The 23,810-nt window shown below is 39.5% G+C and overlaps 1 protein-coding gene and 1 long non-coding RNA gene across 4 annotated transcripts in view; one reads left to right on the forward strand and one right to left on the reverse strand.

The window, feature by feature from the left end:
* The window catches only part of SEMA6D (semaphorin 6D), a 585,453-nt gene that overhangs the window by 411,501 nt on the left and 150,142 nt on the right, over positions 1-23,810 (forward strand). For both annotated transcript variants that reach the window (XM_063652609.1, XM_063652615.1), the window contains one exon: positions 1,721-1,752. The gene's annotated coding sequence lies outside the window, so the exon portion shown is untranslated. The remainder of the gene's footprint in view (positions 1-1,720; positions 1,753-23,810) is intronic.
* Positions 337-7,312, reverse strand: LOC129014196 (uncharacterized). 2 transcript variants are annotated; one of them, XR_008494165.1, is made up of 6 exons: positions 7,109-7,312; positions 6,013-6,204; positions 4,082-5,039; positions 2,979-3,129; positions 2,165-2,242; positions 337-1,326 (listed from the first exon to the last, which is right to left on the reverse strand). It is a non-coding gene; the product is annotated as an uncharacterized LOC129014196 (long non-coding RNA). The 2 variants fall into 2 exon arrangements; XR_008494164.1 differs by having other exon boundaries at positions 6,134-6,204; positions 7,109-7,297.

Raw genomic sequence — 23,810 nt, forward strand, 5'->3', positions numbered from 1 at the left:
TCCCCAACAGAATCTTATGCACACACATTTAAATACTACTTCCTCCAAGATGTAAATCACTGCACTGGGAGTATGGCCAAATAAATAGTAGACGAGGGTCTGAGGTAACATCAGAGTAACAGGGGATTAATACCACTGCGTCCTGGTAACTCCCTTCACTTCATTCTAGCCAATGGCAAGGAGGTCATTGCTCCTCTGTTTCACCCCTTGTCTTGTCTGAAAGGTAAACAAACTTTCCAGAAAGTAGTTTTACCAACAAGTGGGGGAAGGGAGCAATGGAGGTTGGAGATCTAATGGGGAAAGATCTGCCTTACGTTTTGTTTTTTTTTTTTTCTCAAAAAGTAGATGGAGTTTGGAGAAACTAAGGTGATTCCAGGGTTCACTGTATAAACTATCCAGATGGATTTAGAGATGATAATATGAGTACATTTGGAACTAAGGCAAAGAACCAGTACACATATGATAACTCAATACAACTGAAAACACAGCCATTTGATTTTTAATGAATACAAGAATTTTAATATGCTTCCAGACCTTGTTTTTCTTTTTTCTATTTTCTTGTATTTTTGAAATTCTCTGTATTCTTGAATGTGGACTTTTTTCTTTTATAAATCCAGTCCACTAATGCGTACAAAGCTCTGTTTCTGCCCTAAGGCTAAGAACATTCCAGGTGAACTAATCAATCAATTTTTGCCCATTAAGAAAGAGCACTAAAATAAAAAGAATCCTAACCTTTTGATGGATCTGCTAGTTGTTTGCTAAATACTTCCTTTTTTTAATGGCAAAACACCAAGAGGAGAAGCAGTCTTTCACCTTAAGGAGAGGAAAAGCTTCCAGTTCCTAGGGAATTTGTAGCATTTGGGGAATTTTTTTTCAAATCCTGGAGTATTGGTCAACCATAGCATCACTTGGTGATAGTGGTGTTATTTTTAGTTAAGTCTTTCTAGCCCAAGTTGGAACATGTGCATATCTGAAATGTAGAATAAATGCTTTTGCAAAACAAACTGAGAACCAGGCGTGGTGTTTGGCTTAACTGAATACCTAACTCAGCAATAGCTTTTGCACAGTGTTGTTCAAAATATCTTCCTTCAATTTTCAGATTCTTTGCCTTATATTATAGAATTGATGGAGTAACTGATTTATTTTGTAGGATCTGAAACTTCCAACTCGTTATTTCCAGGTTCTGAGTGTTACACGACTGAACCTATTGGTAATGTGTGTTCTTCCAGCCTAATTGTTAAATGAGAGAAGTTCATGAAGAAAAATGAGATATGATGTTGCATTTCATGAAACAGCTGTCTCAGCCCAAACAAATGTTTCTCTTATCTGTAGAAGAAGATAAAATAAGACATAGCTGACCAGAGATCTTCAAGTTTTAAAAGTTTAACAACAACAACAACAACAACAGAAAAAAAACAGATGTTTCACATGCACAGTGTCTAGCTTATCATGGTGTTTTACTCCGGTCTACTGGTGGATGCTTTTCCTCAGCTGAGCATATTCCTAACTAATAATGGAATTCAATAGAGAAATTGGATTCAGATTAGAATCCAATTTAGTTTAAGCCATTATTACTTCAAGCAAGAGATACATAAAATTAGAGAATGACAATCTGATTTACTAAATTAATAAGCACACCACAACTATGTTTAACTCAGTATTGTGGTTTTAAAGGTCAGAAGTAATGGAAAATCAATCCATTTCTCTTTTCTTTTTTCAGGTTTTTGAACAGACAAGCCAACCTTTTTCAAGGTAAACAACATTATACTGTTCTCCAATTTGTTGGCAAAATCCAGCAAATTCTTACTGGTTTTAGATAAGTTTTTGCTTATGTCATGAGTGAGACATTCAAATGGTGCTCAGAATTAGAGTTTACTGGTGATGTTGGTGATTCCAGCATGCTATGAATATTGCTTGACTAAGTACTGGTCTTAAGAGAAATTGAGAGAGAGAGAGAATGAGAGAGAGAGAGAGAGAGAGAGAGGCAGTGTGTGTATCTTTTTCTTGCCCAATCAGCCCTTTTATGATACAGCAGACTCTTTGTCTCTGATGTTCAAAAACAGAAGAAGGGTTTCTTTGTGAGCAGCTGTGGCAGGGCCTTGCACCTCTCCAAAGCCTATTTTGGAAGAATTAGAAAGCAAAGTGCCCCCAGCACAGCCCTAACCTTTCAGCTTTGGTGAGGTCTTCTTGTCCAACTCCAGCAGGAGATTATTAGCCAAGTTGTTTAACTTTCCAGGAGTATCTGTAAAAATTAGCAATTGAGGATGTGTTAATCATATTAAATAACATAATAGGGATCCTTTTTTATTTCATTAGAGAATCAGAATGCATTTGATGTGCACCATCTGGTTTGTGAATACAGGAATAAGTTTTCAAAAGGGCACATTTCCAAGTTCTATGTTTCATATGCTTCAGAAGGAAAAACCTGTAAGCAGCTCTATTTTTAATGAGAGCAATGCTAAAGCTAATAAGATTGGGGTGGATTTCTAGTATGTGCCATTTCTCCTAAACTACATGTGTTTGCAATACGTTTGGCAGATATGGCCTGTTGAGAGGCTAGGCTTCCAATTGAAAATTTTAAAGTTCTCCATGTGTTAATTGGAAAATAGAGAAAGCTATCATTGTAGTAGAGCATCTGGCTTCCTAGGTATTAATTATGGGTCCATCTACTCATAAAGACTAGTATTTTAAAGTTATCTCCTGTTACTTACTATGTTAATTCTAGAGACTGTAAGTTTCAGATCACAGAAAAAGTCAAGTTAAACTTCATTATGTATTTTATGCTTTTTAAAAATGTCTTTTAGATGCAGTTGCTGTTTGTACATAATAAACAGAAACAAAATAATAATAAAATACCAGATTTACTATTGCTACCCCCATATTGAGTTCTTAAAATGTATTTTTTATTTAAACAAAAATATAGCTCTGGAATGTAGTTATCTTACTCTATGAAACAGAAACATATTTGGATCACAAACCTGCTTTAGAGGAGTAATTCCTTCAGTTTCTTCCATAATTTTTACAATTCCATACAGTAACAAACAGGATTTGTGAGGCAATATAATGTTCTTCTTAACCTCTCAGTAATTGGAGGCATCTTCTGTATGTATTCCACAAGTCCAGCTCATGCTGATGAAGGAAGTATAATTACATTACAGGCAATCTCATCTAAGGTAATTACAATTGTCACCGTCAATCCAATTAAACAGGATAACTAACTCTACTGAGTCAGAAGCACCATAAAGCTTTCTGACTAAATCCAGGCTTTGGGATAAGAATGTGATTAGAATTTTGAGAATTTTCATTTGCTAAAATACTGTTGCGTATACAAATAGATAACAATGTTGGGAGAGGGGGCTGGTGGGGAGAGATTGGATATAGGTAGGCTTTTTTTTTTTTTCATTTACCGATCAGTTTCTTATTTCTAAGCCAGAAATCACTGTAGATTCTCAGCATCAAACTTCAGGCCACACAACATCATTATGGAAAGGTTACCCCAGCATCACAACATCCTAATGCTCTACTGTTCCCATCTGGCCTCTCGTCTTGAATCAAGCCTGGATCTCATTATTCCTTCAGAGACCTTTCATCTTGTTCCAGTTGTAAAGATGCAAAACACCATCTCCTGAGCTCCATCCCTGCCTTTGCAGGATGGAAGAAGTTGGCTCAAGTAACGTTCCCCCACCCCGGAAACTCTTGCACTGGTTTGTACAGGGTCAGTGTGGGAGGCAACGTGGAACATCACTAAGAATTACAGAGGTATAATGACAAGTGGATAGGATCCCCTTCTCAAAGATTTCACCTCTGTCTCTGTAGTCCAGGCAAGAGGATAAGCTTTGGATAACAGAACTCAGAGAATGAGAAATGGAAACGATATTGGGCACTGTGACTAAGATTGATAAAGGGCCCAAGTGAGATGGCATATGCTTTCATTGGATGGTACACTATATGAAGATACTGGTGTTTTCTTTATGGTTTTTCATATATAAAGAGATATAGGAGATAAACTTCTTTGTCACGGGGTAGGAGGGGAGAATTTGCAATCTGATGTCAATGGCTCCCTTAGTCACCCGTGACTCACCACTCAGCATCATCTCTCAGAAGCCCACACCCTGGCTTTTCTGTCCTGTAGCTGGGACCTTCTGCCTGTCTCCATTTCTTCTTATGTGTTTTTCATCCCTTTCACACTCCTTGCCACTCGTGGATGCCTCTTCTCTTTGTCCCTATAGGAACTTCCAATCCTGCTTTAGAACTTACTCCTTCAGGAAAGCAACTCTCACTGAAGTGTGGGAGTGGAGCAGAGAAAAGACTAGGTAGGAAGAGAGCCGAGCTCAATTTTATATTCCACGACTAACTGGTTCTGACTTTCTCAACAAGTCGCCAAAGCTAGCTGAGTCCAAGTTCCTCATCTGTAAAATAAAGATGTTACCATCTGTCCCGCCAACCCCATTTTACTTAATTTCATTGTAAGTGTCTAAAATGAAGTTATAAATGTGTGAAAATCCCTCATAATTTATAAATTCCATACAAATTTGAGGGAATATATATAATTATTATTCTTATTAAGTCCCCTCCCCCTCGCCCGGATTATTTCCTTCTGTTGATTCCTGCAGCCCTTGCAATTTAAATGGTACTTCTAAAAATGCCCTCTTTTATTTCCTGGTGTATTGTTTCTGTACTTTCTGTTTCCTTTTGAGTGTCTAAGAACCCAAAGGCTGGCACTATGTTGCTTACTTCTTTTCTGTTTTTCCTAACATTTAATTTATTTTCTGACCCCCTGAGATGGAGTGATTTGTCGAGGCATTGTATTGTGTTTATACCCTCTTTTGTTTTCCTCCCATGATTGCAAGCATACAGCCCAACTTAGTCTTGAAGAAGTCAGGCTGCAGCATCAGTTAACGAGCATAGAAAGGGCCAGGTAGGAACCAGAGACAGAGGCCTTCTGTGATGCTCTTGGCAATGACTAAGACCGTGGCCTGACCCTTGGAGATGGAGAGGAGGGAGTCTCATAGTGCTTGAGATAGATGTTTCTTATCTTTCTGAAAGGATAGAGATCAAAAACCAAATTAATTTGACTTTAAAAAATAAATAAGAGAGACATTTCTTTCACATCCAAGTTTGTGGACTAAAGCTTTACATAAAGAAAGTGCTTAACACATTGTTATTACAGTATGCAGTTCCTAAAAAGATTCTACAATCCATCCGGCCAGATAAACTTAAGAGAAAAATAGAGCCTAGAAAGTCTTAAGCTATTTCATTTCTTAGGGGTAGAAGTGGGTATCCTTCCACTACTTATTTAAACACAACTAAACAAGGATATGCTAATAGCTTCAATTAAAATTATGGAAGAAGTAGTCCAGGAGACGTCTTGAAACTTGAAACTTTGTCAAATTGAATTAACTATTTTAAATACTCAGAATTTTCATTAACATACAATATATGTTACACTTATAATATTTGTTGTGTTTGAAATTCAGAGAGTAATTTGTTAGATTCTTTCTCTTTTAAAACTCTAGGGTCCATCCTTGGTGGATTTTATGACAAGGCCTGTAAAATGGAGTAGCTATAAGAAGTTATTCACTGTAATAGTTCGCTGGAGTGCAGTGGCGTGATCTTGGCTCACTGCAAGCTCTGCCTCCTGGGTTCATGCCATTCTCCTGCCTCAGTCTCCCGAGTAGCTGGGACTATAGGCACCCACCACCACCATGCCTGGCTAATTTTTTTTCTTTTTGTATTTTTAGTAGAAACAAGGTTTCTCCCCATTAGCCAGGATGGTCTCCATTTCCTGACCTCGCAATCTGCCTGCCTCAGCCTCCCAAAGTGCTGGGATTACAGGCGTGAGCCACTGTACCCAGCCCCACTGTAATAGTTATCTACTGCTGTGTAACCAATATCCCTGAAATTTCACAGCTTAAAACAAACATGTGCTGTCTCACATAGTTTCTGAGAGTCAGGAATCTGAGAGCGGTTTTGTGCAAGGTCTCTCAGGAGGCAAATCTAAGATGTTGGTACCTCAGCCATCTGAATGCTGGGTTGGGAGTGGAGGGTCCACTTCCCCAAGGGCTCATTAACATGGCTGTTGGCAGAGCCCTCTGCTTCTCATTAGCTGTTACTAGGAGGCTCAATTCCTTACATGTTCGCCTCTCCATAGGCCACTTGAGTGTCCTCAAGGCATAGCATCAGATTTCTTCCACAATGAGTGATCTGAGACAGAGAGAAAGGATCAGATAGGAAAAGAGAACAAGCGATAAATCTAAGAGGCTTTTACTCGCACCAACCAACTCAGACACCAACTGGGTGTCCAACAATTCTATTCAATTCTGATACCAATTCCCAGAGTTAGTGCAGACACCCCTGGGTCAAGGGCTTAATCCCACAAGACTACCCCTACTTCAGATGCCAACTGCAGATGGAGTGTCTAGGCTACCTTTCAGAGAACAGCACCTCCCTGACTCGGACATTTCCCCGACCACATCCCCAATCCCCACCAGGCAGCCCAGGATCAGTAATTTGCTAGAATTGCTCACAGAACTCAGGAAAGCACTTTACTTGCTATTACAGGTTGATTATAAAGGATACAATTCAGGAACAGCCAAATGGAAGAGATTCATAGAAGGTATGGGGGTTAGAGGCTTCCATGCACTCTCCATGTGCACCGCTCACCCAGCTCCTCCATGTGTTCACCAACCCAGAAGCTCTTCTAAACCCCCATTGTTTAGGGGCTTTTATGGAGGTTTTATTAAGTAAGCACAATTAATTACATCACTGAGCATTCAAGATTAACTCAATCTCTAACCCCTTTTCCCTCCCTGGAGGTTGAGGGTTGGGGCTGAAAGCTCCAAGCTTCTAATCAAGGCTTGGTCTTTCTGATGACCTGCCTCCATCCTGAAGCTATCTAGAGGCTTGCTAAGAGTTGCCTCATTAGAACAGATATGCTCCTATCACCCTACTACTTTTTATATATATATATAGAGAGAGAGGGGTGGTGCAGGGTAGATTTAATTTACATAGTAGCAACTCAGGGGCCAGTTAGAGCTGGCAGAGTTGGGGAATCCGTAATCCTAAATGGCATCCCTCCTCCCCTTCCCCCTTGGAGACCAGTCCTTACATTTGGATGGGGCTCTCTGGGTTGTACAGAGGATAGTCCACTTGAAAAGAGAGAGAGATCTGAGAATAAGGCTGTCTCCAAGTCAGGGGAAGTCCAGACCTGGAGATAGTTCTCTGTGTGGTGTTCCAGGGGTTTGAGGGAACAGGGGTTCCTCAACAGGAGTTCTGTGCCAGGCACTATGGACAAAGACAGAATGTCTTTCTTATTATACCACAAAGCCACAGTACCTTTTATGACCTAGCTTCAGAAGTGACATGCCATCACTTCTGCTGTATTCTCTTGGTCACAAAGACCAATTATGATACATTGTAGGAGGAAACTGCACAAGGACTTGAATACCAAGAGGCAGGAATCATTGGAGCCTATGTTGGAGGCTGGCTACACATCCACCATGATTTTTCTTCCTTTATCTACAGGTGTTTCAAGGAAATCTGGTGTCCTCTTGAATGTGGTTTGAATATGCTCATAATGTGATTCCTTGGCTAAATGATGATATGTTATCTATTTACATTACTAAACTCTTGGTGGCCCTTGCACATGTGAGCTGTTGAAACAAAAACTTGCTTGAAATTCTCACAGGAATTCTCAAGGCCTGAAAATGGGCTATGTGTCCCATTCAGACTTCTGAAGGCAACCTCTGGCAATGGAGAGATGCCTGGCCCAAACCACAGGACCTGGGCTGTACTAATATTCTTGCTGCTGAATTGTGCCATGACCTCCGATTTCCCATCCTTAAAATCCAAGAATCAAGGGAGACGATCTACATTGAACCTTCTTGTGCCAAATTAGAAACTAGCCTAAGAAGGCTCAAATAAAATTGTTTGAAAATTATGATAAGGACCTCATCAGATACCTTTTGGCGAAGGTGAGATCAAGGATCTAGGAATATGTTTAGTTGATCTGTAGAACTTACATTTCTTTTTAAAAAGGAGTTTATTAAAATCATATATGACTTCCCCAGTCAGTCACCACATACTCTAATTGACCCATAAAATGTTATCTCTGGCATGACACTTTATAATTGACCAATATGGTTAGATCACAGATCATATAACTAACAAGCAGCCTTAGGAATGTCCTACTTTCTCAATTTATAGATAGACAAACGGAGGTTCATCAAGATTAATGACTGTCTCCAGGTGACAAAGCAAGCTAGTGGCAGCAGCAACGTGTAACTCAGAACGTCTGGATCCTTGTCCCTTTCCACCTACCTACTATACCAAGTAGTTGGTGTGTATTTCCTCTATCACTCTAAGTAAATATCTACTTATCTTTTATTTAAAACAAACAAGCACACAGTTTGAGAAGGAGAGCATTATTGGCTTGAAGGGAAAAGTGCCAATGTGTCTAAGAAAATATTTTCATTTAACAGTGCAGGCCTAATTAAGATGCAATCCTCTGTTTTATAAATCTTGCAAATGCGTAACCTTGTTCTTATGAGAAGAAGCTGCTTTGGAGAACCATGAAATATGGGCTTGTAGCCCATTTACATTGTACTCTGTGACATGTGAGATATTGATGAAGCATTGGAAGGGGTACACTGGCCTTTCTTTAAAGAGAGAGAAGCTGGTGGAAGATAAGTGATAATTCTGCAGACAGGCAAAAGGCCTAGGGAGAGGATGCCAGGAGTATGCTGGGCTTCTGCCAAACATGTCTCTGGCCACTTTGTTTTCCTGTCATTTCTCTTTGTCTTGTCTTATCCCTTTCATAGCTTTTTGCACTGTCTGTTTTAACTGTGGTCATAATTTGACCTAAGAGAGTGCTGTATATTCTCCACCCTCAAGATTATTATTTAAAAGTTTTCCAGCTTACATGTAAACAAAGACTGTTCTTTTTGCAGTCAAGATAATATCATTATGGAATGGTTCATTTGTGTGCCGAGTGGGAGTAGACTTGGATTTTCTGCCGTTTCCTTAAAGGAACATGATGGTAATTTACTTACTTAGATGATTTAAAAGATATAAAAATATTTAATCCATAGATTACTGATTCATAAACTTCTCTACCTCCTCCTCTGTCACTGGTAATTATATTTTCTAGATTAACCTAAATGAACTATTAATGACCAAAAACTGGACTAATTACATATACTGGGGATGGTTTTACTTTTAGAGGAATTTTCATCTGTAGACTTCAACAATAGAAAATGAGCTTCCTCCTTACCTGTTTTGGTGAGGAGAAAGCAGTTGTACAATACCTGATTTGCTAGATTTTCATTAAAATTGCAAAGTTACCAACTATTATCTGGTGGAGGAAAGCTACTATTTTTGCTTTTCCTCATTATTCCCTTCATAATTTCTCCTCCCAGTTAAATAGCGGTGTTTCAAGAACTCATAAGCATCAAATCACCTCCTATATTTGGGTATGAACATATATATGTCATTACCTATAAATGTATATTATGTGTAAATCATATATGTATATATAATCCTTATATAATATTTTCTCTGGATCCAAATTCAACAATAATTCAATCTCCTTCTGCCCAAAATCCATATTTTACTTATCTGTAGTATATGTATTTAAATCATAATTTCAGCACCTTGTTTCTGGTACAATTAAATGAACATTTGTAATGTTGAATCCTTTTACCTTTGAATGTCATTGTAATCTCCAATAATTTCCTACAGGACCAAGCTGTAAATTATACAAAAATAAGCATTAACACATTTTACTCCTGGAATTATTACAGAGCACTCTGCGTTTTTCTAGCCTGTGTTCATATATTTGATTCCGGTTCATACATTTATAGAAAACATTATAGGTGAGAATTTGATATGTTCTTCCTGTATTCATTGAACTTACATAAACACTCGATACAATAGCTTAAAGTTGTATCATGAATTTTCACTGATTGTCAGACTTGGGATGTTTAAGTGACCATATTAGTTGTGCCATAACACAGTTTCTGTAACAAATAGAAGAATGGAGTAGCCATAGGGTTTCTGGCTGTAACTTTTGCATCTATGTTACCTTTAGAGCCCATTACATAGATCTTAATAAATAAAACATTTGTAAATGAAATGAGAAGATACAGAGGGAAGGATATGAATGTATACCGTGCTGCAGTGGAAAACCCATGTTGAAATACATATTTGGGGCAGAATTCACTAGTTTATGGTGACCAGCATGTTCCTACATGTTTGGAGCTTGATGTAATGTACAAATATGAGTCTACAAGTTTAAAAACAGAAAACAGAAGACTTTTCAGAGGCCAGTTTTTTCTGCCTATTTAGGTACGTATTCGCTTAAGCTGCCCCTAAATTGAGGAGCAATTCCCTTAAACACTTGAAGGTACATATACACAGGTCTTAACTGACCCCAAAGGAGGCCTTTGAACTTCACTGCTTCTAAAACGTATTTAAAATTTAAGTCTTTCTGCACTAAAATAGCATATATATGTGATGTGTAAATCAAAAGACTTACTAAATCTTTGTCCCTGTAACCCAATTAACCTGGATTTATCCCCTACTTGCTCATGCAGGAAGTCCATGACTATAAATGTGCCCCTCTCCAAGTCCTCCCAGGCACTCCCAGGTGATATCGCATGTGTACTCAGAAGCAATTTTCTCAGCACCTGCATTTACTTTACTTGAGGCTCCACCAGGAAGGACACCCTCTCCCACTGCCTGCCACTGCCCCTGTGGCTTCAGCAGCCCTGCTGCCTTTTGCAGCATCCATTAGGTGCTGTATGTGTGCTCTGTTCTGCCTAATGACCCTGTCTTTCTTCCTGCTCGATCCAGCCTGGTCATTATCTCCTGGTGGCTGCTTTGAGGATATCCAGACTTTCCTGCAGCCTGCAATAGAGTAAGGAGGATTGATTTCTTCTGTGGTTAAAGAGGGGTCTTACTAAGGAAGTATTTCTTGACTCTCAGTGAGTTAGACAGTTTAACACAAAGGTTCTATTTTTGCTTCTAGCTCTTTCTTCCTCCAGGACCTAGCCACTTTTCAGGATACAGGCCATAGGCTGACTTCCTACTCTTCACCAATGCCTAGGAAACATATATAAGCAAGATTATCTCCACTGGCTCTCTCTTCCATTAGGGTGGGTTCTTCCCAGGAAGATAATTAGTGTCACAGCCTAACCCTTCTAGACTTCTACTGGACCACCACATAAGTTCGACACACATGCCCAGCTTTATTTGAATTCCAACAGTGAATTCACCTTTAACCACATCTCCTCATCCTCAAGAAAAACTCTGGGCTCTATTTGAATACATGTTTTTTTATGCCCTTAATACCTGTGTGATGAAAAGTTGCAGACGTGTCTAAACCTTAATGATGAAGAGTAACAGGCTGAAGGTCAGGCAAACGCCCCTGCCACCATGTGTACATTTATCATTTTTCACTCTTTTGAAGAAATCACTTTCATCATCTGCTTCCTTCCTAGACATATCTCACTCATTCGGAGTATAATAATTTAGTCTTGGCACCATTTTTCTCTTCCAAACTCTTAATATAAGTAGCAATACTCTGTGCTAAAATATTGAAAAAAGAAATTTTCCCAGCACTTACGTGTTTTTCCACTGCTGAAAATATAGTTAATAAGCTACAGAAATGCCCAACATGATTGTTTCCAAAGTAGAGAGCAGAATGAAAGAAAGCAGGACAGGAAAGGAAGCAGATACTCCTATAGCTCATTTCGAAGTGGATTAAGTTATTTAAGGAATGACTATATGTTATATGGCAGTTAAAAAGATTTTAAAACAGCTAGATATGCTCAGAGCATATGTCTTTATATGGCAAATGGCACACAAATGACTGAGACTTTATCGTCATTCCTAATGTAGGCAGCACCTAGTGGTGAGAACATATGAAATCCCAGCCTAAGGAGGCAACAGCAAAGGCACCTGAGTCAAGGTTGCACATAATTGATTAGCCTACCCACCACCACCTTCCTACACACACACACACACACACACACACATACACGCACATGCATGCACACAAGCACACACAAACATGTAGGAGTCTAGGACTTAGTTGCAGAATCTGTGCTACAGATACCAGTCTTTACATTTGTCTACATTTCAGCTGCAAGATACCTTGCCTTTTTTATACCCTAGATGCCTAATAATAAATGATTTAGTGATGACAACATACTATTATATGTATTAAAAGATTTTCCAATACATTTTTTTAAAATGGGAAAATAGTCAAAATTTTTAAGATGTGGGAAAATACTCAAGCCAAAACATTAAGTGAAAAACCAGATTATAGCACTTTGCATACAATATAATGAATGTGTGTGTGTGTTTATATGGACAAAGTACACAAAATATACTTATCATTAGGCTGACGTAATTACAGGGAATGTTTTTGATAGATTTTTCTATAGGGTCCATATTTTCTGTAATGAACGTATATTAATTTGGTAAAGAAAAAATGGGGCCTTGTATAGAAACGTAAATCTTAGAACAATGTTTACAGATAGTTAAGACATAAAGGATTAGTGCAAATGTCACAGTCCTGGAGCACTAGAAAAAGCATTAAATAGTTTCCAAGGAAGGAAAGCTCATCCCATAAGAGCCACTAAAGTGAAAGTTGATAAATCAATGTCAAAAGTTATGTTTTTGGAGAGACTGTGGTTTTGATTAAGCTGAAACGAAGTGGCCACATTGAAGTGGAGCCAGTTCACGATGGAAAATACATGCAAGAACTGCTTAACAGTGGCATTGAGAAAAAGGTGCAGAAATAAAGATGCCAGGTGAAAATAGAGTGTGAGGGAATGAAGGGGAAATGAATGGAACAGAAAGGAGAGATGTGAGTTTCTGCTCCTTGGCTTTATCCTGAGTTTAGCTAATCATGTCTATGAAATGGAATTAGTTGGTTAGGAGTTGAAGCTGGTTGGTAGACATTGGAATGGTTGTTCTGGAGAGAATGATATACTCTCCAGAGTATAAATTTCATAGCAAAAGCAATGCCCTTTATGCTGCCCCTGAGGCCATACCATTGTCCCTTTGCATGTTTGGATTTGTAATTGGCCCCTTAAAAGAATTGAGCCTGCAGTTTGGTGACCAACCTAAGGGCTCATGGTGACTAAGACAGAACTTTCTACTGAGAAAATAAGCAATTTTGAGAACAAAATACAAATACAATGCAATCATCAGTCCCTTGCCTACCTAAAAAGAAGAAATTCAATGTGTTTCTTCCTTTGGGGCAAAGTTAACACAGTAAATTATTACATTAGAGAGTAATGCCATTAAAAATTGGTGAGGCGTAAGAAGCTCTTATCCAAAATGATGCCATGAGGGCTAAGGTTGTAGATACCTCATGCTCCTTTTCATAGTTATTACTTCTTTTCTCTAATTTCCTGGATTTCTACTGTGGTTTCTCACTGTCTCTAGTGGTCCCCAAACCCTTCTCATTTGTCCCTTGCGTTGTGTCTGGGCTTAGAAAATCTTTGTGTCAGAGAGCAAGGGCTCAGTGAACTTTCTTGTGAATGAAGGGCATGGGCTTTAGCACTCAGACTTTTGTGAAGATGGTTTTGACAACTCAAAGGCCTTGTTTATTTTTTATTTTTTTGGTGTCTGGAATGTTGAGATTGACCAATAGGTGAGTTATTATAAATGAAGTGATATCAAACCATTGTTCTCTTGGCAACTTGCTATAAATCTGCAACTTTTACAACTTCTTTTCTAGATCTTGTAGTTACAAATGCCTTAACAATGCTAAGGTAGAATTTAAAGCATAGAACACATTTCAGAATGTTGTAAATGTTTTTATGAAAAACATAATGTTGGTGAATTTTAAACTCTATGGAGCCTACCATTATACTTTATTTATTTTTCCATTATTTTTGAGATAAAGAATACCTCTGATTATTCTAAAATCTAAGGAACTTCAAATATGTGCATCTACATAATTTGGAGCTAAATAACTGTTTGCAATCACAGCATTGAGAAAGCCTCTACCCCCACACATACACCCTCACACAATAATCATATTTCACCTCAACTCACTCTTATCCTGCACCTTCAGTTGGTGGAAGGGTAGGTTTGAGCCTCATTTATTCATTCATTAGGTTACATTTTAAGTTTCCACTGCATTTTCAGCACTGTTTTAATGAATATTTCGTGCATTCCTCATCAAATATTTATTGAGCCCCTGTATGCATCAATCTCCTCCCAGGTTTTGAGGATACAGTAGTGAACAAGACAGACAAAGCCTCCTCAGTCAGAAAGCTTAAAATTCTCTTGGGGGAAGATAGCAAACAAATGCACTCATAATACCAAAAAAAAATACCAGGTAGCACTCAGTTTTAGGGTGATACTAAGATGAGTAACATTTAACATTTTTCCTTTGTCATCATGGTGCTTACAGGACAAATTGTAAGTAAAGAAAATATTTATAAGTACAGTATATCTGGACCATTAAGAGACCCCCAAAACTTTTTTTTATTTTTTTATTTTTTTATTTTTTTATTTTTTGAGACGGAGTCTTGCTCTGTCACCCAGGCTGGAGTGCTGGAGTGCAGGAGTGCAGTGGTGCGATCTCAGCTCACTGCAAGCTCCGCCTCCCGGGTTCATGCCATTCTCCTGCCTCAGCCTCTCTGAGTAGCTGGGATTACAGGCGCCTGCCACCATGCCCGGCTAATTTTTTTTTTAATATTTTTAGTAGAGATGGGGTTTCACCGTGGTCTCGATTTCCTAACCTCGTGATCCACCCACCTCAGCCTCCCAAAGTGCTGGGATTACAAGCATGAGCCACCGCGCCCAGCCACTTTATTTTTAAATGAATCTTATTCTTTCAAGGAATATTTAAATTTAGTACCATTTGTACAACTTAATGCCATTAATACTAAGTGACAGTTAAGCCTTTTTATATCCAGTTCTAATTCATTACAAAATGTCAGCTACTCCGTAAGTAGAGAGGCCCCAAAGATCCCGTTACAGAAATTAAATAAAATAAAACAAAACAAAAAACAAATGACGAATGAATCAGGTGAAAAAAAGAAACACATACACAAACAACCTGCCTCAAAACATAGTTACAAAGCATGTGCCCAAACCACTTCCCTGGCATCTCTCTGGATGATCAAGAATCGCAGTGTCCATTGCAAACACCTCATGCAGCACACTTAGGAGTTTTGTCAGCTCCCTCCAGTCATGGCAGGCAATACATAACCATTCAGATGGTTCAAATGGGTCAGCATTGCTGCTGTTTGTTGTATCAAGTGCCAAACTCCTTCTTTAAGTTGACAACCCTCATTTAATTATTTGCAGTTCAAATCCCTCTTTCTCTCCAGCTTCTTGTTCCCCTCTGAAAGAGCTGAGCTTCTTGTCTGAAGTCATTTGGATCCCAACTGGAGACATGAGACCTTATGCAGTCAGCCAGTCAGTCCCTCCTCCCATGTGTATTTTACACATCTATCTTCATAGTCCTTCTGATCTCACTAAGTACTTTGGTGCACGTATCAACTCCCCAGTATAATTTGTGTTCCCTAAGAGTTCCCACCCTCCAATCTCTGTAGATCCAGGACCTAGCATGGTTTAGGATCTACAATCATTGAAATACAAGGCTTAGGAGTCAGACCCTACTGGGCTTGAATTTAGACTCTGCCACTTAGCATGTGTGACATTGACAATTTACTTATTCCTTGGAGCCTCAGTGCCCTCATCTGGAAAATGGGGTTAATAACAATACCCATCCTACAGGTTTAATCTAGTGATTAAATGAGATAACATTTCTCTTAATGTCTGGCCAATTTTCATCAATTATTTTTATTATTGTTTCCTCCATACATTCAACGGATACATTTTTCAAGGCCCTAGTATGTGCCAACCACAACCTGTTAGGGAATAAGCCTGAAATGATTGGAACTCAGGGTGAATCCCAGGGGCATTCTAAAAATGTTTTCTTCAACCTAATAAAGGTGACCTTCCATATACACGAATTATGTATGATTCGACCAACCACAGGTCAAAAATATTTGGAAAATAGCAATAAAAAATACAATAATAAAAAATACAAATAAAAACAATGCAGTATCACTATTTACATAGCATTTACATTGTATTAGGTATTAGAAGTAATCTACAGTGATTTAAAGTATATGGCAGGATGTATATAAGTTGTATGCAAATACTCTGCCATATTATATAAGCAACTTGCACGTCTGTGGATTTTGGTATCCACAGGGGTCCTTTAACCAATAGCACAGATACCAAGGATGACTACACATGACAACTTCCATGACTCTAGTTTTCTCACAGTTATTTTCTCTTTTTGTAACTGTAAAAATTAAGGCTTCATTTATACACACACAAACGAGTTTTTTTTAAAAAAAAGACTGTCTTCTTGTGTTTATTTTGCAAAGATGAGGAAGTTTTAGGGTTTTGTTTTTCACCTATTGCAAAAAAAATCCTTATCAAAGAAAACAAATAAGGAATGCCCAAGGGTCACGAATTCTAATGTATTTGAATAGTTGGCTTCGGGACCTTTTATTACCACATCAGTCCAAATGAGTATAATAAAAGGAGAGAAAAGTGTGCCACACATAAGAAGGAAATTCTATTTTATTTGACACTCATGCAAGCCCTGTACAGAAATTGTCTCTTTGTGAAAGCATTTGCATTAATAAAGCAAAAATATGAAAACCATTTCAGATGGATTGTTAAAAATCTGAAATGGACATGAGCTTTGCATTTTAAATCAAAATGTATACAGTGCCATGAATTATCCAGTTACGGAAGAGCACATTTTTCCTCTAAATATCTGGGAAACTCCTAACACATGTTGAGGCCCAATTCAAATACTTAAATAATACCTCCTCCCTGAAGTCTTCCTGTAAATTAGCTGCATCCACTTTGGGTCACTGTTAATCCTTTGTGCATATTCAAGTATGATTATGTCTTATTTGAATTAATATTTACTGATCTCTCACCCTCTTTCAAGTGTTATATACTCAAGTGTCTAGACCTTGACTTAAAAATCTTTTTTTTTTTTTTTTGAGACAGAGTCTCTCTCGCTCTGTTGCCCAAGGCTGGAGTGCAGTGGTGCAATCTCAGCTCACTGCAGCCTCCGCCTCCCAGGTTCAAGTGATTCTCCTGCCTCAGCCTCCTGAGTAGCTGGGACTACAGGTGCATGCCACCACGCCTGGCTAACTTTTTTGTATTTTTAGTAGACACAGGGTTTCACCGTGTTAGCCAGGATGGTCTCGATCTCCTGACCTTGTGATCCACTTGCCTCAGCCTCCCAAAGTGCTGGAATTACAGATGTGAGCCATCGTGCCCAGCCTAAAAATCTATATTTTCAGTGCTCTACTTGGCTATGACACAATGGTAGGTGTTTAAAAAGAGAGAGCGAGTATAAGAATTATTGACTGTATGTGATTGCTCTCCAAAGAGGAAAAAAAAAAAACAACAAGATGATCCTAGACAAGGTATTGTTTAAGTGTGTAGGTATTTATGTGGGTAAATGATGCATCTGTGAAAGGTTTGGCTAAGACAGAATTTGTGTGTACTTTCTGCCTACTGGGACTCCGAGTGTCTATGATGGAAAAGTAGATGTTGGAAATAAAAGACTGTACACCCAGTGTTGTATAGACTGTACACATTTCTTTCTTAACACCGCACTCCCTTTCTCCTTTATGGAATTCAAACCCCAGCCCTCTTACCTTCTCCCAACAGCTCTATGACTTTTAGACAGCATTGCACATATGTTGAGAAGTATTTTAGATCTCCTTAGCAGTTTCAACTGAACTGCTAAGAAATAGCTGGTTTGGGCATACATGCTTTTTTACACCTGAATTTCTAGTCACATATTAGCCCAGGGCCAAGACTTGCAGCAGCAAACTTAGCTCCCAGGCATGATCGTTAGCGGGAGTGAGCTGTTGCCTTCTATGAGCTCAACAGTGAGTTGCTTGCCAAAGTCATCACTCCACGTTGATCTCCTGGTTAGTTGAGTTCAGTCAAGATTTCCCTCAGAAGCTGGAGCTCGTTACTGTTTCTCCAAAGTCTCTTCCAACGTTACCTGCCTTCTATGGCAGAGGATAAGGAATTCATCATCTTTCAGACTGCAGTCTGTTGCTTGGAGGCTTGGAGGAAACTGGCTGAGAAAATCATAGTTAGTCGTTGATAACGGGCCAATGAAAATTAGCGAGACTAAGGGGACTATGAAAAGTAGTTGCTAATGGGACGAAGTTTTACATGTATTGTGTGACGAAATTCAACCTCTTTGTGGCCTCTTTAGGAAGGGGTCAGTAAAAACTTCTACTATTTTTAAAAGTTGCCACAAACAAAGTTTCATTTGCTTTGAATGTGACACCATAACAGAAGTAGGCTTTCAGGAAAGAGGAAAATGGCCAGTTTTGTATGTTTGGTTTGGTTCTGTTTCTTTGTATTTTTTTCCCACTTTAGAACATACAGGAATATTGTAGAACATTCTCTCTTTCTTTGAGAAACATTTAGCACAGTTCCTAAATATACCCGCAGAGTTAAATTCCTGTGTTTGGTTTAGAATGAGATCTGTTGACCTAAGGCAAGACTTTGACAGATTCAGTTTTTCACCTGTAAAATGGGATGGTACCTACCTCTTAGGGCTGAGCTAGAGATTAATTGAGTTAATCTATATAAACACTTAGAACATTGCCTGGCACAAAGCAAGAGCTAGATGCTGTATAACTGTTAGTTACTCTTAACATCTCCCTCTCATTTGAGTTCATTTCCTCCAACTGATATTTCACTGGGCATCCATTTGGTATGGTCCTGATAAGAGGTCTGGTCTAATTCCTTGTCTGTTCTCCCTTGATTGAGTTGATTCTCAAGGTTAATGCATTTTTATCGATTTATTCTTGGGAACACAGAAGACGGTTCAGAGAATATTCAAACTAGGAGAAACAATTTTGGACCCAGTGTAGCCTGCTGGGTGACCTAACCTTTTCTGGGCTTTAATCCCCTGTCTGTAAGATGGGGATAATACTTATTGGCACTCTTTCAGTGCTTAGATGGCTAACAACAACAATAAAAAGCCAAGTAATTTGTAAATATAAAGAGTTAATAGGTACTTCATAACTGAAATAAGACTGTCCTAAAAGAGCGGCTCATTTATTTGAAAAACCATACAATCCGAGGAGGTTTTTGCCTGACCTAGGCAAGCCACCCTCTGACCAAGTCTCTAAAAGGACTGCCCTGGAAAGCAAAGGAGGCTGGACCGGCAAAGCAATTGGCTGGTGCCATGGCAACACTTTCAGAAGAGACTTGCCTGTGGCTCTGTCTACACAAGCCTCTGAAAAGTAAAGCATTCAATCAATGAGTTGCATTGTCCACTGGACACTTCAGCCGATCAATGTGGCTGATCTTGTCACTGAATTAATTGGGTCACTTTTCTGTGATGTAGCTTTAGGGATTTTTGTGTGTTTTTCCCATTATAGAAATAGTAGAGTTAATCTCCAGTCTGTATTTAGCTTCACGTTTGACCTTTGCCACCTCTCTGTGTTGGAAAGGGCAAAAAGAGGAACATAACTGAATAAGAATAATCTCAGAAATAAGTGTATGGTGCAGCCAGAGTTGAATGACTGCTATAATACAGAATAACTTCATAGGTAACATTGAACATGTTAACTGAGTGTAAATATCAGATTCTTCATCAATACAATAGGGCTATAATAGTAACTTCTTAGGGAGGTTTTGAAGATTCAGAGAGATGATATGTGTGATTAGGCTTTGTAAAATATGTAGTAGTCAGATATTATAAAAGGAGCCGCTCTCTATCCATCTGGGTCACTTTCCAGAGGGAGGTAAAGCTGGCATTTCTGGAGTTGAACCTATGGGCCAGAAGGGCTGTGAACTGGTGCACTTTTGGGTAAAGGATAATTGAAGGGGAACTCAGCCGACGTTGCAGGACTCAAGCACAGGCATTTGTGCAGGCCAGGTAGTTTCCAAGGCAGTAGCACCCTGGCAGAAAGAGCCAAACCACTAAGGGAAGACCTGTGCTAGTCATCATTTAGGCTAGACCAAAACGACTTCCTTGCCTCCTTGTTTCCTTTGCTCTCCTTTGGAGGGAATTAGGCTCCTCACTTGTGTGTGTGTTGGATGAGTGGTGGAAGAGAGCATTATATTCATCTTCAAACCTTTAGCTAAAGCAACACAAGAGGGTGGGGTTCTCCACACCCATAGCTGACATCTGCTTTGACAAGCAGTGGAATGGATGGTGGCATTAGATGACAAGTCACACTTGGCCAGTGGGCCTGCAGGCCAGAGCCCAGGTATGAGGATGTGTACCTTGGTCCTAGATAAAATAAGCGGAATAAGTACAAAGTAGTGAGCTTTAGCCAAGCTAATTTTCTTTTCTTTTTAGAAGTGCTCCTTAAAGTGTGGCCTACAGACCAGCAGCATCAGTATCACTAAGGAACTTGTTAGAAAGATTAAATTCAGGCCCACTAGACCATATGAATCAGCATCTTGGGGAGAGGCCCAGAAGTCTGTTTTTAACAAGCCATCCTGGTGATTTGGTTTGCTCGCTGAAGTCTGAGAATCACTGACTTAATGGAGTGCTCTTTAGTGTGGATTTGAGGCACCAAAATGACTTTTAAAAATGAAATGATGATGAAAATGAATGGAATTTTTGTCCATGTTATGACATCCTTACTTGGAAAACTATAAGATTAGCAACCCTATGTCATGTTTATTGCCCTTGGAAATCCAAAGGTCAAAAGAAAAATTTCCTTCAAAGACCTTCCAAAGCTTAGATTTTATTATTTTAATTGATTTAATTGATTTTTGTCTCCCTATTAACATTACATCTGCTATTCAATACAGGATGTGACTGAAAGGATGTGTCTTAGAAAAGGGGTGGCAGTGACAGTGGAACCAGGGGTTACAATATGACACCCCGGCCTGAACTCACCACTTGAGACATGGTTCTAGCAGGTCATAGCACAGTGATCCTCTCATCCTTTGCCCAGACAGCAAGCTTCTGTTAATGTCATCCAAGACTGCACTCCCTTCCTAAAGGGCAGTCTCACAAGATCAGCGCCTTCTGCATGCCCACCCTGTGCACATGCAGTGAATGTTTTTGAATTTTCTAAATGGATATGTCCATTTGCAAGCGATCTTACCCCTGGGAGTGCCAAGCAGGGAGAGTCCCTGAGTAGAGGGCATGTGCCCAGACTCCTCACACCCTCTGGAGGCAGGGGAATGAGAGTATCTGCTTCAGCATGTCAGCACTTGGTTCACTTTATTCTCAATATCAAGACAATGGGGACTTGTAATTTCAGGGCACGGGGGAAAGAATAACTAATATTTAAAGTTTAAAAATTAAGATGAACATGCAGCCTCTGGTTACTTATTGATCTGGTCCTGGGATGTTTTTTAAAAAGCAAATCAGCCAGCTGTGCTGACGCTCCGTATATTCATCTTCCTTACTTCATCATCCTGTCAGTGTGTCATGATCTAGTGGGTACTAAAGGCAGTAAATTAGGAAGTGGTGGTTGTGGCTGAGGGGTTTCACTTGCCTTTAAAAAAAAAATATATATATATATATATACACACACACACACACACATATATTCTTTATTTGTGCAAATATTATTTTATTGTGAGTATGGGTTTTTTTAACCTTTGGATTAGTGGGGTTCAGAGGAATATGTCTTAGCTACTCATCTCTCCAATGTGGCAGAGGGAAGCTGAGGCAGATGAGACTCCAGTCTGTCCCCAGGCTGGGGTCTAGTGACCCAGGTTAAGTGCCCTGGTGCATTCCACCTGTGACCCAGCTCTTGACAGCATGGAATCCTGCCTTTGTAAAATAGGAGATCCCTAATAGAAGAAGAAGAACACACAGGATGATGTGAAAAAAAAACCTGTGTTGCATATACAACAGGCATATAGACTCATAGAGATGGGCTCTTACATCCTTGTTAGTTCACAGTCAGTGGTGAGAAAATAGCCTAGAACTAACCTACCCTGTTAAAGTTCTAGATGGTAGCATTTTCTGAAACTTCCCCTAGGTGAACACATGTGCATGTATGCTCAAGCACCCACTACAACAGCAGGTGACAACCCCACCAGCTAAAACATGCAGGGCTCACTTGCATCATAGATGCTTGTCTCTGACTTTTTGCTAAGTAGAACAAAAGGATCGCCAAATGTCATAAACTGCAGTCATGATCAGAAATAGAAACGTAGGAGTTATAAGCACTGTATGTCCAAACTCTTCCCCCAGGACAGATTTTTTTTTTTTAATTTTAGTTGAATTAGCTAAATACATAAGCCCGGTGAATCAACAGTGATGACTCACTTTAGATCTTCCTTGGCAAGGAAGTCTAAACCTGTGCAAAGAGAGCAGCTGTGTCTGGTAGAGCCAGTTTGGAGCTATGGGCAATTTCCGGGGTCCCAAGAGTGCCTGAGTTCATAGCCACACTTTACGTCACTTTCACCTGCAGCTCTTGCAAGCTCCTGAATCCCTTTGTGCCCTAGAGCATGAAAAGTGGTAAAGGTCTTCCTCCACACCAACAGCCCCACCCTCTCTGCACAGGAGATCCTGATTTGGCTCTCAGCTCTACATCTTCCCTTTTATGTGGCTCTAAGGACTTCACTTAATCTTTTTGCCTCAGCTTTCTTACCTGTCAAACAGACATAATTCAATCAACTCCACCTTCTTCACAATATTGTTATGAAGCGCTACCAAGGTAGTACATATAGAAGACATATAGAAGCAGTCTGTAAGCATGAAGTATCTTATGAAAGCTAAGATATTATTAGCCTTCAAGCACAACACTTTAACCCCACCCCTAATTTTCAGAGGCTATGAAAGCTAGTGGTTGCTGTCTCCTTAAAGTGTGGGATAGTAACCTGGAGGGTTCCATTCATGAGGAGGAAGTCCGTGGTGGCACTACTGAGAGGGGTGATTGAACAGGACCAAAAACTCACCTAGGAACTCATCCGGGTAGATTGCTCGTGGTTGAGGTTATGAATAACTTCCTGACCAAAACTTTTTGAGGTAACTTTAAATCAGTGAGTCTTTTGAATCTATGCATATGCAGGTCAAACCCAGCCAAAAAAAAAAAGAAATGAAAATATGGGAGGGATTGCTGACTCAGCTACCTTCATTCACAGAGAGTCTCAAAATGTGGGAATAAGAGTAACCAAAGTTCAGCTTCCTCAATTGCAAATAAAGCTGAAATTCTGCCTGATTTCCATGAGGTTTCCTCTAATGTTACCTCTTTCCTCAGCATGGAACCGGAGTATGCTAAAGCCGGGAAATTCAGCCTATCCAAAGGAAGCAGCACAGAAGCCACTGTAGAATCAGCCAAATCTGCAGGAGTTCAGTTTGTCTTTAGCATCCTTGGCCTTTTAATGCATCTCTTCAACTTTGCTTCTCCTTGCTCCTGATAGCCTCTTAGGAATTCTGCAGAAGCAGACCCCGAAACCACCATTTGGGTATGAGCAAGTTACTAAGAAAATACTCCTAGGGCACACCAGTAAGGGAGAGGGATTGCAGGACAGGAAAGGAGAAGTCAATCAAGTGTGTGATTTTGGCCAAAGTCCTAGCTCAAGCATGATCCCCAAGGGGAGCTCTGGAGCATAAATTACACTTTAACATTTGTTCCACTGAAGGCTTGGGAGCTCAGCTTTCAAAGGCATGCAGGGGTTGGTATTGATAAGGCCACCTGTGGGGTTTGTAAACTCTCAGAAACTTCTGGCATTCTGCAAGAGCAGTTCCAGAAGTCCTTGGAAAGTCCTCTCAAGAGAGTTGCGGGCAT

The sequence above is a fragment of the Pongo pygmaeus genome, chromosome 16 (assembly GCF_028885625.2).
Source record: "Pongo pygmaeus isolate AG05252 chromosome 16, NHGRI_mPonPyg2-v2.0_pri, whole genome shotgun sequence".
In the NCBI taxonomy this organism is placed as follows: Eukaryota; Metazoa; Chordata; class Mammalia; order Primates; family Hominidae; genus Pongo; species Pongo pygmaeus.